This window comes from Ovis canadensis, chromosome 12 (assembly GCF_042477335.2).
Source record: "Ovis canadensis isolate MfBH-ARS-UI-01 breed Bighorn chromosome 12, ARS-UI_OviCan_v2, whole genome shotgun sequence".
NCBI lineage: Eukaryota > Metazoa > Chordata > Mammalia > Artiodactyla > Bovidae > Ovis > Ovis canadensis.
Genome location: NC_091256.1, coordinates 84,539,640 through 84,556,635, shown reverse-complemented (window position 1 = coordinate 84,556,635; position 16,996 = coordinate 84,539,640). Strand labels below are relative to the sequence as shown.

At 43.9% G+C, this 16,996-nt stretch overlaps 1 protein-coding gene across 1 annotated transcript in view; it reads right to left on the bottom strand.

The window, feature by feature from the left end:
• Positions 1–16,996, bottom strand: part of LAMB3 (laminin subunit beta 3) — a 190,462-nt gene that overhangs the window by 54,647 nt on the left and 118,819 nt on the right. The window lies entirely within an intron of this gene.

Below are 16,996 nucleotides of genomic sequence, written 5' to 3'. Positions count from 1 at the left end.
TGAGCCATGGATCCAGGTCCTCAAGACACCCGAGCTTTAAGAAGCCTGCTGCTAAGTCACTTCAGTCGTGTCCAACTCTGTGCGACCCCATAGACAGCAGCCCACCAGGCTCCCCCATCCCTGGGATTCTCCCTCCAGGGAAGAACACTGGAGTGGGTTGCCATTTCCTTCTCCAATGCATGAAAGTGAAAAGTGATAGTGAAAGTGAAGTCGTGTCCAACTCTTCACGACCCCATGGACTGCAGCCTACCAGGCTCCTCCATCCATGGGATTTTCCAGGCAAGAGTACTGGAGTGGGTCTCCATTGCCTTCTCCATTAAGAAGCCTGAGAGGTAACGAACGGGGTAAATATGGGTCCAAGGGAGGGGAGGGCACAAAGGGAGGGAAGGTCTTGGGAAGTAAGAACTAAACACGATTCAAGGGTTCTTGGTCACTTCCAGAGTCAAGGGACACGTGTAGCAGAAGGTCTGTCAGCCCCTGCCTGTCCTTCCGCTAGGAGTTTCAGGCCTACCTCAACCCTTGGCTGATGAGCGTCAAGCCTGGTCCATTAAGAACCCCATCCCGGGGGCCTCCCTGGTGGACCAGTGGTTAAGACTTCACCAGTGCAGGGGCATGCAGGTTTGACCCCTGGTTGGGGGCCTAAGATCCCATATGCCTTGAAGCCAAAAAGAAAAAAAATCCTAAAACATAAGACAGAAGCAATACTGTAACAAATTCAATGAAGAATTTTAAAAATGGTCCATGTTTTTAAAAAATCTTTTTTAAAACCACTGGAAACTTAAAAAAAAAAAAGGAACTCCATCCCATAGCTAACTGAGTCTAGGTGTATGGGTTTGTCTAAGTCGATTCATTCACTGGGGACCAGCAGTGTCCCAGGGCCGGCATGAGCATTGAGGGGGACATATCTCATTTACATCCCTCTGTGTATCCTGACAGCTGCTCTACTGGCCTTTCTGCCCGGGTCTCTAACAGGACCCGGTACCCCCTGCCAGTTATCCTCGGGGCCTGAGCTTGGGTCTGAATCCTCCCGGCACAGCAGCCTGGTCACTGACACCCCTCCGCGCACAGCTTCTGCCTGGCCCTCATCCCCAGACTCTGAGCTTTTCTTGCAGTTTCTCTTCATGTCTCAGCAAACCCTTCTGACTTTTGACCAAGAAACACAAAGACATTTTGAGCTGTTCATTCACAAAATAAACACATACTGAGTACCCACCCAAATGCCAGGCATCCAGGGACCCTGTAGTAAATAAATCAGATGCATCCCTGTCCAGAGGGAGACTACTGTCTCATGGGACACAGACATTAAGCACATCACTGCCAAATAACTCATTGATCATGCAGCCAGAGGGATCTCATCTTTCTTCACTATCCGAGTCACTCTTTCCTCCACTACACAAACAACCCTAATTCTGAGAATTCTAGGGAGATGCTAACAGATGATGCAAATTCTCTCTAGTCCCTGCTTGTTCTCAAGCAATCTTAGCTTCCTCTTTACAATTTCTTCATGCCGCCCCTGATCTCTCCAGCCTGTTTTGGCCCCAAACAAGAATGTATGGTCCTTTCTCCATTCTCCTAAAAACAAAAGACACAGCTGCTGAGTTCGAGAGATCTTACTGAAAATATGAAGATGACATAGGGAAATTACAACCTAAAAAGAAATATTCAGCTTTCACTGTCTCCAGAATCCATCCAACATTATGGCCACCTCTCTCCTTAGCTCTATGTCTTCCCCTGGTTGCTGGTACCAGGGTCTTCCCTCCTTTTAACCAGTCGGGAGTCTCCTCTCATTGTGAACTCACTTCTCCCATCTCACCCCCTGAAGACAGCCATTTACACTGTAAGAACCAAAAATGACCCATCAACTTTGCAATGAAACTACTCACTACGACTTGCCATACATCAGCCTGCATTCATTCACTCTTTAATTTCAGAAATAATTACTGGGGCTTCTCTGGTGGCTCAGTGGTAAAGGATCCACCTGCCAATGCAGGCAATACGAGTTCGATCCCTCTTTGGGAAAGATCCCACATGCCTCAGAGCAACGAAGTCCGTGTGCCACAACTACCGTGCCTGGAAGTTGCAACTACTGAGCTCATGGGCCCCAACTATTGAAGCCCGCACACCTTAGAGTCCATGCTCTGCAACAAGAGAAGCCACCACAATGAGCAGGTTGTGCATCACAACCAGAGAAATGCCAAAAATAAATAATAAATAAGTACAGTTATTTTAAAAAACAAACAATTACTGAACATGAATTTTATACTGGGCATTGCACTAGGCTAGGACAAAAAAAAAAAAACAGCAAACAAGACAGACTAGATAGACCCTTCCCTCCCGGAGGAGACAAACAAGAAAGAAGTAAACTAGAAACTTCGACAACTGAAGCTTTTAGTGTTTTTTATTAAAACTTTTTAAAAACCAGGATGATATGATAGATGGGAGTCTCAGAATGCTGGAAATATCACTTTGGAAAGGATAGGTAGGAGAATTCTCTCCGAGGAGGTGACCCTTGGGATAAGCCTGAGAGATACAGGGTTGGACTTTGCAAGGCAGGACTCAATGCCTCCCTCAAAGCTTGTGCCAGCCCTGGGACACTGGTGGTCCCCAGTGAATGAATGGACTTAGACAAACAGATCCACCTAGACTCAGTTGTGGGATGGAGTTCCTTTTTAAAAAAAAAAAAAAACAAACACTTATCTAAGGTGTCAGCAAAGTAGAGGCAACAACATTTATTTTGAAAAAATTTTAATCTAATATAATATATTTTAAAGGACACAGCAATAGGCACCTTGAGCGGGATTAGAGTTCTGTCTCCCTTACATATATTTTAAAGTTTAATACTGTTTTTATTTTTATTTACAAGGGCAGATTAGAGCCCTCAATATTTTCAGGGATTAGAACCTCTGAAGTCTTACTCAGCCCTAGGGGAAAGCTGAAAAGTGTGTCCCAGGCAAAGAAAGAGAAGTCCTAAGTTCCTGCGGCTGGAAAGAGTGTGGCCTCTTCTGGAGGTAGGAAGAAGGGACGAGAACTGTCTGACTGAGGTGGGAGCTAAAACCGGTGGGAGACAGGGGCATGTCCCAGACAGGGGGTGGTTTCTAAACACTGGGTTATGTGTTTAAATTAGGAGAATTCCCTAATTTTTTTTTTTTTTAATTTCTGATGCCTAGGCCTGACCCCAGGCCTCGGAGGGTGGGAGCTTCCCTGGTGGTTTAGATGGTAAAGAATCTGTTGTAATACAGAAGATCCAAGTTTGATCCTTGGGTCGGGAAGACCTTCTGGAGAAGCAACCCACTCCAGTATTCAAGCCTGGAGAATCCCATGGAGAGAGGAACCTGGTGGGCTACAATCCATGGAGTCACAAAGAGTGGGACACGACTGAGACAGTAACACACACTTGGGGTGGAGGGTTGTGAAGTTGGCATTTTTTAAAGTTCCTCAGGTGATTCCAAGTTGTAGCCAGGATTAAGACCACTGACATGGGGCCTTGTAACCAATTAGAGAAAAAGAAAAGTGAAAGTGAAAAATACGGACCCTCGAGTCAGACAATCTGGTTTTGAATCCCATTTCTGCCACTGACTAGCTGTGTGATCCAAAGCACACTACTTAAGCTTTCTGTTCCTCACTTAACTCATCTGAAAAGTGGGGACAGTAGTTTACCCACTTTGTAGAGTTGTTTGTAGGATTAACGAGGTAATACATACAACAGTCTTAGAAAGCATGTATTAAGGATGCAAAGACTCTAGCTTTGACTACTCTTTGTGAGAAGCTTAGCTCAGGTGGGAGGTGCTAGAAGAGAAAAGGCAGAGTCAAATTACATATTTGGAAACAAACAAACAAGACTTGCAGAGTCAAATTACATATCTGGAAACACACAAGACTTGCTGAAAACTGGCTGAAAGAGATGAGGCAAAGAAGGGAATAAAAGCTGGTTTCTATGTTTGGGACTTTAAAAATTGGGAAGCAAGTGGTTAAATTTTTACCAAGATTGGGAAGACTAGGAGAGGAATATGTTTTTAAAAAGAAAATCAGAAAGTTCCATTTTTATGTGTTTATCAAGTTAAAGACACTATATTAGATACCCAAGAAGAGGTACCAAGACAGCTTAATATGTCACCCTGGAGCTCAGATTTCAGAATCATCAGCATATACCACTCCATCCAACATGGTAGACATTAGCCACATTTACAAGGCTATTTAATTTAAACTTAGATTAATTAAAATTGAATAAAATTAAACATTCAGTTCATCAGACACTTTAGCCACATTTCAAGTGCTCAACAGCCACATGAAGCTAGTGGCTACCATGTTGGATTTAGAACATTTAAATCCAGCGCAGATTTAGAACATTTCTATCACTACAGAAATTCCTATAGGAAAGCACCGTGCCTCAGTCCACGGAATTACAGGAAATCCTCTATGAAGTGGTTCACAATTCTGGCTACACATTGGAATCATCCCAGGAATTAGGAATGAGTTCATCTGGGGGAACTTCCAGGCAAAGGTAATTTCTAAAAGCTGCCAGGATGATTCTAAAGTAGAGTCAAGAGCTGAAAACCCCAGACCTACGGAGATAAAACAGGTGGAGAAGCAGGTTATGATAGAACCCTATGGTACCCCAATCTCAAGGGCAGTGATTCTCAATCTTCACTGAACACTGAAATCAGCTTTAAATATTACTAATGCCTGGGTTCTGCTTAGAAGGATTTCTGATTTAACTGGTCTAGAATGCAGCCTGGTCTTCAGAAATTTTAGAAGCTATCCAGTTACTCTAATGGGTATTCAAGACTGAGAACCACTGGCTGAGAGAGGAGAAAGATATAACAAAGAGGAGCTAGGAAGAAGCAACTAGCACAGTACGATGAAAAAAAAAAAAAAAGAAGAAGAAGAGAGGGCAGTGACCCTGAAGCAGACAGAAAATGTTTCCAGAAGGAAGAAATGGTTCTATCTGTTGAAGGACAAAATTCAGTTCATTTAGTAAGCTTCCCACTAGATTTTACTGGGATGGTGCTAATGGGAGCCATTTGGAAGTGAGTCAAAGAATGAATGGTTGATGAAGAAATACAGTGATTGCAGACAACTGTTAGTAAACAGTTTCAGTTATGAAGAGAGACAAAGAATGCTGGTAGCAGCTGGACAGTGATTTGGGGTCATGGAATAGGTTTCTTAAGACACAGATATTAGAGTATGTATGTTGATGGGATGCCATAATAAAGGAGAAAATGATTATTCAGGAAAGAGGAAGGCTCTGGCAGGAAGTTGACTTCCTATCCAAAATCCCTAGCCTCCCTCCTACTTGCTTAAAGATCCCCACGGCTTTTCAAGTCCCCAGGGCTGTTGTCCTTTCCCCAGTTCAAAGATTAGCCTTAGCCAGTGGTTCCCAAACTTTAGCATGTGTCAGAATGACCTACAGGGCTTTTAGAAACACAAATAGCTACTCCTGCATCCAGAATTTCTGATTCAGTAGGTTTCGAGTAGGGCTCCAAAACAAAACAAAACAAAAAAAACCCTCTACTTTTCTCCTGAATACTCAGGTAACACTGTTCTTGCCCCAGGAGGAATCACTAATCTAAGGAGTCAAGACCATCCCCATGGAAAAGAAATGCAAAAAAGCAAAATGGCTGTCTGGGGAGGCCTTACAAATAACTGTGATAAGAAGAGAGGCGAAAAGCAAAGGAGAAAAGGAAAGATATAAGCATCTGAATGCAGAGTTCCAGAGAATAGCAAGAAGAGATAGGAAAGCCTTCTTCAGCGATCAATGCAAAGAAATAGAGGAAAAGAACAGAATGGGAAAGACTAGAGATCTCTTCAAGAAAATTAGAAATACCAAGGGAACATTTCATGCAAAGATGGGCTCAATAAAGGACAGAAATGGTATGGACCTAACAGAAGCAGAAGATATTAAGAAGAGGTGGCAAGAATACACAGAAGAACTGTACAAAAAAGATCTTCACAACCCGGATAATTACGATGGTGTGATCACTCATCTAGAGCCAGACATCCTGGAATATGAAGTCAAGTGGGCCTTAGAAAGCATCACTATGAACAAAGCTAGTGGAGGTGATGGAATTCCAGTTGACCTATTTCAAATCCTGAAAGATGATGCTGTGAAAGTGCTGCACTCAATATGCCAACAAATTTGGAAAACTCAGCAGTGGCCACAGGACTGGAAAAGGTCAGTTTTCATTCCAATCCCAAAGAAAGGCAATGCCAAAGAATGCTCAAGCTACCACACAATTGCACTCATCTCACATGCTAGCAAAGTAATGCTCAAAATTCTCCAAGCCAGGCTTCAGCAATACATGAACTATGAACTCCCTGATGTTCAAGCTCGTTTTAGAAAAGGCAGAGGAACCAGAGATCAAATTGCCAACATCCACTGGATCATGGAAAAAGCAAGAGAGCTCCAGCAAACCATCTACTTCTGTTTTATTGACTATGCCAAAGCCTTTGACTGTGTGGATCACAATAAACTGTGGAAAATTCTGAAAGAGATGGGAGTACCAGACCACCTAACCTGCCTCTTGAGAAATCTGGATGCAGGTCAGGAAGCAACAGTTAGAACTGGACATGGAACAACAGACTGGTTCCAAATAGGAAAAGGAGTGCGTCAAGGCTGTATATTGTCACCCTGCTTATTTAACTTCTATGCAGAGTACATCATGAGAAACACTGGACTAGAAGAAACACAAGCTAGAATCAAGATTGCCGGGAGAAATATCAATAACCTCAGATATGCAGATGACACCACCCTTATGGCAGAAATTGAAGAGGAACTAAAAAGCCTCTTGATGAAAGTGAAAGAGGAGAGTGAAAAAGTTGGCTTAAAGCTCAACATTCAGAAAATGAAGATCATGGCATCCGGTCACATCACTTCATGGGAAATAGATGGGGACAGTGGAAACACTGTCAGACTTTATTTTGGGGGGCTCCAAAATCACTGCAGATGGTGACTGCAGCCATGAAATTAAAAGACGCTTACTCCTTGGAAGAAAAGTTATGACCAACCTAGATAGCATATTCAAAAGCAGAGACATTACTTTGCCGACTAAGGTCCATCTAGTCAAGGCTATGGTTTTTCCTGTGGTCATGTATGGATGTGAGAGTTGGACTGTGAAGAAGGCTGAGCACCAAAGAATTGATGCTTTTGAACTGTGGTGTTGGAGAAGACTCTTGAGAGTCCCTTGGACTGCAAGGAGATCCAACCAGTCCATTCTGAAGGAGATCAACTCTGAGATTTCTTTGGAAGGAATGATGCTAAAGCTAAAGCTCCAGTACTTTGGCCACCTCATGCGAAGAGTTGACTCATTGGAAAAGACTCTGATGCTGGGAGGGATTGGGGGAAGGAGGAGAAGGGGTCGACTGAGGATAAGATGGCTGGATGGCATCATGGACTCGATGGATGTAAGTCTGAGTGAACTCCGGGAGATGGTGATGGACAGGGAGGCCTGGCGTGTTGCGATTCATGGGGTCATAAAGAGTCGGACACGAATGAGCGACTGAACTGAACTGAACTAAACCTAAGGAGTATGTCAAGGCTGTATATTGTCACCCTGCTTATTTAACTTCTATGCAGAGTACATCATGAGAAACACTGGACTGGAAGAAACACAAGCTGGAATCAAGATTGTCGGGAGAAATATCAATAACCTCAGATATGCAGATGACACCACCCTTATGGCACAAAGTGAAGAGGAACTAAAAAGCCTCTTGATGAAAGTGAAAGAGGAGAGTGAAAAGGTTGGCTTAAAGCTCAACATTCAGAAAACGAAGATCATGGCATCTGGTCCCATCACTTCATGGGAAATAGATGGGGAAACAGTGGAAACAGTGTCAGACTTAATTTTGGGGGGCTCCAAAATCACTGCAGATGGTGATTACAGCCATGAAATTAAAAGATGCTTACTCCTTGGAAGGAAAGTTATGACCAGCCTACATAGCATATTCAAAAGCAAAGACGTTACTTTGCCAACAAAGGTCCGTCTAGTCAAGGCTATGGTTTTTCCAGTGGTCATGTATGGATGTGAGACTTGGACTGTGAAGAAAGCTGAGCACCAAAGAATTGTTGCTTTTGAACTGTGGTGTTGGAGAAGACTCTCGAGAGTCCCTTGGACTGCAAGGAGATCCAACCAGTCCATTCTAAAGGAGATCTGTCCTGGGTGTTCTTTGGAAGGAATGATGCTAAAGCTGAAACTCCAGTACTTTGGCCACCTCATGCGAAGAGTTGACTCATTGGAAAAGACGTTGATGCTGGGAGGGATTGGGGGCAGGAGGAGAAGGGGATGACAGAGGAGGAGATGGCTGGACAGCATCACCGACTCGATGGGCGTGAGTTTGAGTGAACTCCAGGAGTTGGTGATGGACAGGGAGGCCTGGCGTGCTGCGATTCATGGGGTTGCAAAGAGTTGGACATGACTGAGCGACTGAACTGAACTGAACTGAATCTAAGGTCATGATGGTAATCCTTTCCTTCATAAGTAGTTTTTGTTTCCCTGATAGCTCAATTGGTAAAGAATCCCCCTGCAATTCAGGAGACCCTGGTTCGATTCCTGGGATCAGGAAGATCCGCTAGAGAAAGGATAAGACCACCCACTGCAGTATTCTTGGGCTTCCCTTGTTGGCCCAGGTGGTAAAGAATCTGCCTGCAATACAGGAGATCACCATTTAATGCAGTTTTAGGGATGGGCATTTAGTCCAGTTCTGACCAATGAGAGTGAGTCTCTAGGAAGATTCTAGGAAAGGTTTCTTTGGTGATAAAAGAAAACAAACAGCCTCTGTCCTTTCACCAGGTGTTGTCATAGTGAACACGATGCCTAGAACAGTGGAAGCTATCTTAAAAATATCTTGTGAGCCAGACTGTGGCAATCTCCATGCTGAAGATGGAACACTGGACAGAACCGTGTTTTGATTTGTTTTTTTCATAATATTACACTACTGAGGGCTTCCCAGGTGGCACTAGTGGTCAAGAACCCACCTGCCAATGCAACAGAGATAAGAGAAGCAGGTTCGATCCCTGGGTCGGGAAGATCCCCTGGAGGACGGCATGGCAAGCTACCAGTACTAGAGCCTGGAGAATCCCTATGGACAGAAGAGCCTGGCGAGCTATGGTCCATAAAGTCACAAAGAGTCGGACACAACTGTAGCGACTTAGCATGCATGCACGCACGCACACTTTTGAATTAAACCTGGAAACCCTGTCTCGTGAAACTAAAGCACTTTCTTAAAGTGTTTTGAATTAGATTCTCACTTGCAGCCCAAAGCAGCCTAAATTACTCATAGATTTCCAAGACCTTAAATAGATGAGCCAGGATGAAATGAAGGGGCAGCTCTCTATAGGAAGAACTGAGGATGCTTCCTCCCTGGCACTTGACAGAAGGTAGAGAGTGTATGTGTTGATGCAGATAGATTTGGTGGTTGAAAAATGAAGTCGCTCCTCTCTGGTTCCTCCTATTCATTCCTTCCAGGGTGTGAGGCATCAGGAGAGAAGAGGATATAGCCTGTTTGAGAAGAGGGGAGAAAGTCTGGGAAAGTCTTTTTAGAGAATAATAAAAATGACTAGGAAAACATTAAGTTATGGCTAACTGCTCATTTTCAATTTGTGATCTTAAATTTATAGAAAATAAACACCCTAATTGGACAAATGTCTCCAATTTATTGGGTGCAAATAGATACAGAGCAGACAGCTGACTCCAACCATGGTTAAATCTTTCTGGGTAAACGTGAAAGAAACAGATAAAGGCAAGGAAGTATAAGGTGTCTTCAGAAAGTGCTTATGATGATGGGCCATATAACTGAAGCCAGATTCTCCTTATCCTGGGGAATCTTCCACAATCCTCATCAAGTTTTCATTGGGTTTTCTCCCGTCATCCCAGTGGGAGCTCCTAGCATGCTACTTGCATTAGTTCCCTATTGCTGCATAGCAAATTCACAAACTTAGTAGCTTAAAATAATATTCAATTATAAGCTCCCACTTATGTAACTTAGAAGTCTGAGCACAGCAGCTCGGAGACTCCCAAGGCTAATATTCGTGGCTACATTCTCATCTAGAGCTCAGGGTCTTCTTCCAAGCTGATGTCCCTGCAGGATAATTCACTTCCTTATGGCTGTAGGACACACATCCCATTTTCTCTCTGGCTGTTGGCTGGAAGCCACTCTCACCCACATTCCGTGCCACATTGCCTCCTCCATCTTCAAAGTTAACAAAGGAGATTCTCCCTCACTTTGAATTCCTTTCACACTTTGAATTTCTTCTTCAGGAAGAGCCCAATTCCTTTGAAGGGCTCAGCTGCCAGTTTAGGTCTATCTGAATAACCTCCCTTTCTTAAAAGTAGCTGTGTCAGACTTAGAAAACAAACAAAATTTTCAGGGATAATTAGGGATTTGGGGAAAGTCATGTACACACTGCTATATTTTAAACGAATAACCAACAATAACCTATTGTAAAGCACACGGACCTCTGCTCGATGTAATGTGCCAGACCTGTTTTGCTGCCTAAAATTCATCAATGATTTCCCCTACCTATAAGATGACCAATTCAACTAAGACAAACTGATCATTTCAGTTCTGTTCAGTCGCTCGGTCATGTCTGACTCTTTACAACCCCATGGATTGCAGCACGCCAGTCTTCCCTGTCCATTTCCAACTACCAGAATTTACTCAAACTCACGTCCATTGAATCGGTGATGCCATTCAATCATCCTATTCTCTGTCGTCCCCTTCTCCCTCCGCCTTCTATCTTTCCCAGCAACAGGGTCTTTTCCAATGAGTCAGTTTTTCCCATCAGGTGGCCAGAGTATTGGAGTTTCAGCTTCAGCACCAGTCCTTCCAATGAATATTCAGGACTTATCTCCTTTAGGATGGACTGGTTGGATCTCCTTGCAGTCCAAGAAACTCTCAAGAGTCTTCTCCAACACCACAGTTCAAAAGCATCAGTTCTTCGGTGCTCAGCTTTTTTTATGGTCCAACTCTCATATCCATTCGTGACTACTGGAAAAACAGATCAGTTCAGTTCAGTCGCTGAGTTGTGTCCGACTCTTTGCAACCCCATGAATCGCGGCACACCAGGCCTCCCTGTCCATCACCATCTCCCGGAGTTCACTCAGACTCACGTCCATAGAGTCAGTGATGCCATCCAGCCATCTCATCCTCTGTTGTCCCCTTCTTCTCCTACCCCTAATCCCTCCCAGCATCAACGTCTTTTCCAATGAGTCAACTCTTCGCATGAGGTGGCCAAAGTACTGGAGCTTCAGCTTTAGCATCATTCCTGCCAAAGAACTCCCAGGGTTGATCTCCTTGAGAATGGACTGGTTGGATCTCCTTGCAGTCCAAGGGACTCTCAAGTGTCTTCTCCAACACCACAGTTCAAAAGCATCAATTCTTCGGCGCTCAACCTTCTTCACAGTCCAACTCTCGCATCTATACATGACCACAGGAAAAACCATAGCCTTGACTAGATGGACCTTTGTTGGCAAAGTAATGTCTCTGCTTTTAAATATACTATCTAGGTTGCTCATAACTTTTCTTCCAAGGAGTAAGTGTCTTTTAATTTCATGGATGCAGTCACCATCTGCAGTGATTTTGGAGCCCCCCAAAATTAAGTCTGACACTGTTTCCACTGTTTCCCCATCTATTTCCCATGAAGTGATGGGACCGGATGCCATGATCTTCATTTTCTGAATGTTGAGCTTTAAGCCAACTTTTTCACTCTCCTCTTTCACTTTCATCAAGAGGCTTTCTAGCTTCTCTTCACTTTGTGCCATAAGGGTGGTGTCATCTGCATATCTGAGGTTATTGATATTTCTCCCAGCAATCTTGATTCCAGCTTGTGTTTCTTCCAATCCAGCATTTCTCATGATGTACTCTGCATAGAAGTTAAATAAGCAGGGTGACAATATACAGCCTTGACGCACTCCTTTTCCTATTTGGAACCAGTCTGTTGTTCCATGTCCAGTTCTAACTGTTGCTTCCTGACCTGCATCCAGATTTCTCAAGAGGAAGGTTAGGTGGTCTGGTATTGCCATCTCTTTCAGAATTTTCCACAGTTTATTGTGATCCAAACAGTCAAAGGCTTTGGCATAGTCAATAAAGCAGAAATAGATGTTTTTCTGGAACTCTGTTGCTTTTTCCATGATCCAGCAGATGTTGGCAGTTTGATCTCTGGTTCCTCTGCCTTTTCTAAAACCAGCTTGAACATCAGGGAGTTCATGGTTCACGTATTGCCGAAGCCTGGCTTGGAGAATTTTGAGCATTACTTTACTAGCATGTGAGATGAGTGCAATTGTGCACTAGGTTGAGTATTCTTTGGCATTGCCTTTCTTTGTGGCCACTGCTGAGTTCTCCAAATTTGTTGGCATATTGAGTGCAGCACTTTCATAGCATCATCTTTCAGGATTTGAAATAGGTCAACTGGAATTCCATCACCTCCACTAGCTTTGTTCATAGTGATGCTTTCTAAGGCCCACTTGACTTCATATTCCAGGATGTCTGGCTCTAGATGAGTGATCACACCATCGTAATTATCCGGGTTGTGAAGATCTTTTTTGTACAGTTCTTCTGTGTATTCTTGCCACCTCTTCTTAATATCTTCTGCTTCTGTTAGGTCCATACCATTTCTGTCCTTTATTGAGCCCATCTTTGCATGAAATGTTCCCTTGGTATCTCTAATTTTCTTGAAGAGATCTCTAGTCTTTCCCATTCTGTTCTTTTCCTCTATTTCTTTGCATTGATCGCTGAAGAAGGCTTTCTTATCTCTTCTTGCTCTTCTCTGGAACTCTGCATTCAGATGCTTATATCTTTCCTTTTCTCCTTTGCTCTTCGCTTCTCTTCTTTTCACAGCTATTTGTAAGGCTTCCCCAGACAGCCATTTTGCTTTTTTGCATTTCTTTTCCATGGGGATGGTCTTGATCCCTGTCTCCTGTACAATGTCATGAACCTCATTCCATAGTTCATCAGGTAATCTGTCTATCAGATCTAGGCCCTTAAATCTATTTCTCACTTCCACTGTATAAGGGATTTGATTTAGGTCATACCTGAATGGTCTAGTGGTTTTCCCTGCTTTCTTCAATTTCAGTCTGAATTTGGTAAAAAGGAGTTCATGATCTGAGCCACAGTAGGCTGCTGGTCTTGTTTTTGTTGACCGTATAGAGCTTCTCCATCTTTTGCTGCAGAGAATATAATCAATCTGATTTCGGTGTTGACCATCTGGTGATGTCCATGTGTAGAGTCTTCTCTTGTGTTGTCGGAAGAGGGTATTTGCTATGACCGGTGCATTTTCTTGGCAAAACTCTATTAGTCTTTGCCCTGCTTCATTCTGCATTCCAAGGCCAAATTTGCCTGTTACTCCAGGTGTTTCTTGACTTCCTACTTTTGCATTCCAGTCCCCCATAATAAAAAGGACATCTTTTTTGGGTGTTAGTTCTAAAAGGTCTTGTAGGTCTTCACAGAACCGTTCAGCTTCTTCAGCATTACTGGTTGGGGCATAGACTTGGATAACTGTGATATTGAATGGTTTGCCTTGGAGACGAACAGAGATCACTCTGTCATTTTTGAGATTGCATCCAAGTACAAAGAATAGCAAGAAGAGATAAGAAAGCCTTCTTCAGTGATCAATGCAAAGAAATAGAGGAAAACAACAGAATGGGAAAGACTAGAGATCTCTTCAAGACAGTTAGAGATACCAAGGGAACATTTCATGCAAAGATGTGCTCAATAAAGGACAGAAATGGTAGGGACCTAACAGAAGCAGAAGATATTAAGAAGAGGTGGCAAGAATACACAGAAGAACTGTACAAAAAAGATCTTCATGACCCGGATAATCATGATGGTGTGATCACTCATCTAGAGCCAGACATCCTGGAATGTGAAGTCAAGTGGGCCTTAGAAAGCATCACTACGAACAAAGCTAGTGGAGGTGATGGAATCCCCAGTTGAGCTGTTCCAAATCCTGAAAGATGATGCTGTGAAAGTGCTGCACTCAATATGCCAACAAATTTGGAAAACTCAGCAGTGGCCACAGGACTGGAAAAGGTCAGTTTTCATTGCAATCCCAAAGAAAGGCAATGCCAAAGAATGCTCAACCTAGTGCACAATTGCACTCATCTCACATGCTAGTAAAGTAATGCTCAAAATTCTCCAAGCCAGGCTTCAGCAATACATGAACTATGAACTCCCTGATGTTCAAGCTGGTTTTAGAAAAGGCAGAGGAACCAGAGATCAAATTGTCAACATCCGCTGGATCATGGAAAAAGCAACAGAATTCCAGAAAAACATCTATTTCTGCTTTATTGACTATGCCAAAGCCTTTGATTGTGTGGATCACAATAAACTGTGGAAAATTCTGAAAGAGATGGCAATACCAGACCACCTAACCTGCCTCTTGAGAAATCTGGATGCAGGTCAGGAAGCAACAGTTAGAACTGGACATGGAACAACAGACTGGTTCCAAATAGGAAAAGGAGTGCGTCAAGGCTGTATATTGTCACACTGCTTATTTAACTTCTATGCAGAGTACATCATGAGAAACGCTGGACTGGAAGAAACACAAGCTGGAATCAAGATTGCCGGGAGAAATATCAATAACCTCAAATATGCAGATGACACCACCCTTATGGCAGAAAGTGAAGAGGAGCTAAAAAGCCTCTTGATGAAAGTGAAAGAGGAGAGTGAAAAAGTTGGCTTAAAGCTCAACATTCAGAAAACGAAGATCATGGCATCCGGTCCCATCACTTCATGGGAAATAGATGGGGAAACAGTGGAAACAGTGTCAGACTTAATTTTGGGGGGCTCCAAAATCACTGCAGATGGTGACTGCATCCATGAAATTAAAAGGCGCTTACTCCTTGGAAGAAAAGTTATGAGCAACCTAGATAGTATATTTAAAAGCAGAGACATTACTTTGCCAACTAAGGTACGTCTGGTCAAGGCTAGTTTTCCTGTCGTCATGTATGGATGTGAGTTGAACTGTTAAGAAGGCTGAGTGCCAAAGAATTGATGCTTTTGAACTGTGGTGTTGGAGAAGACTCTTGAGAGTCCCTTGGACTGCAAGGAGATCCAACCAGTCCATTCTGAAGATCATCCCTGGGATTTCTTTGGAAGGAATGATGCTAAAGCTGAAGCTCCAGTACTTCAGACACCTCGTGCGAAGAGTTGACTCATTGGAAAAGACTTTGATGCTGGGAGGGATTGGGGGAAGGAGGAGAAGGGGACACCCAGGTTGAGATGGCTGGATGGCATCATGGACTTGATGGACGTGAGTCTGAGTGAACTCCGGGAGATGGTGATGGACAGGGAGGCCTGGCGTGCTGCGATTCATCGGGTCGCAAACAGTCGGAGACAACTGAGCGACTGAACTGAACTGAACTGAACTGCATCTCGGACTCTTTTGTTGACCATGATGGCTACTCCATTTCTTTTGAGGGATTCCTGCCTGCAGTAGTAGATATAATGGTCATCTTAGTGAAATTCACCCATTCCAGTTCATTTTAGTTCGCTGATTCCTAGAATGTCGATGTTCACTCTTGCCATCTCCTGTTTGACCACTTCCAATTTGCCTTGATTCATGGAACTGACATTCCAGGTTCCTATGCAATATTGCTCTTTACAGCATCAGACCTTGCTTCTGTCACCAGTCACATCCACAGCTGGGTATTGTTTTTCTTTGGCTCCATCCCTTCATTCTTTCTGGAGTTATTTCTCTACTGACCTCCAGTAGCATATTGGGCACCTACTGACCTGGGGAGTACCTCTTTCAGTATCCTACCATTTTGCCTTTTCATACTGTTCATGGGGTTCTCAAGGCAAGAATACTGAAGTGGTTTGCCATTCCCTTTTCCAGTGAACCACATTCTGTCAGACCTCTCCACCATGACCCGCCTGTCTTCAGTTACCCTGTGGGCGTGGCTTAGTTTCATTCAGTTAGACAAGGCTGTGGTCCTAGTGTGATTAGAATGACTAGTTCTCTGTGAGTATGGTTTCAATGTGTCTGCCCTCTGATGCCCTCTTGCAACACCTACCATCTTACTTGGGTTTCTCTTACCTTGGGCGTGGGGTATCTCTTTACCGCTGCTCCAGCAAAGCACAGCCACCGCTCCTTATCTTGGATGAGGGGTATCTCCTCCCACTGCCCTTCCTGACCTTCAACGTGGGATGGCTCCTCTAGGCCCTCCTGCGCCCGCACAGCCACCACTCCTTGGGCGTGGGGTGGCTCCTCCCGGCCGCCGCCCCTGACCTCGGACGTGGGGTGGCTCCTCTCAACCACGCTTAGTGCGCCGGCCGCCGCCTGCGCTCAGTTCGCCTGCCGCCACCGCCGCACCTCGAGGAGCGATGCATTGTACTAGTCTGAGGACACTGTGCTGAGCAAGACAGAGATAGTTCCTACCCTCACAGAGCATACAGTCCTGCAACGGAGACAGACAATAATCATGAAAGGGAAAATGAGGTGACTGTGTGGCACGTGCAGCAAAGGGAACTAGCCTCATCTGTGCAGCAGGGAATGCCTCCAAGAGGAAGTGGGGGACAGTGACACTTGAAGGGTGAACAAGAGTTCACAAGATCAAGCGAAAAACATGAAGAAAGTGTTCCAAGAGACACGAGCAACATGAGGAAGGACCTGAAGTTGTGAAAGAACATAACTGTGGTTGGTATTGAGAGAGTGAAGATTGAGGGAAATTGTATATATAATGAAACTGGGAAAAAACAGAGAAGGACAAGATCATGGGTGAACTTACAAGAATCTGGGCCATTATCCACAGGGCAATGTGGGGTCCACTGAAGGGTTTTAAGGAAAAAGGTGACATAGTTTGATTTTTTTTTTTAAGATTACACTGGATTAGATTGGATTGGATTGAATGGATCAAGACCCAAAGCAGACAGATAAGCTTGGAGACACAGTAGTAGTCCAGCTAAGAGGATGGGGGCTTTGACTAGGAGGGTAGCAAAGAGGATACAAAGCAAACAAAATCAATAAATATTTAAGAGGTAGAATGACAAGTCTTGCTGAGTG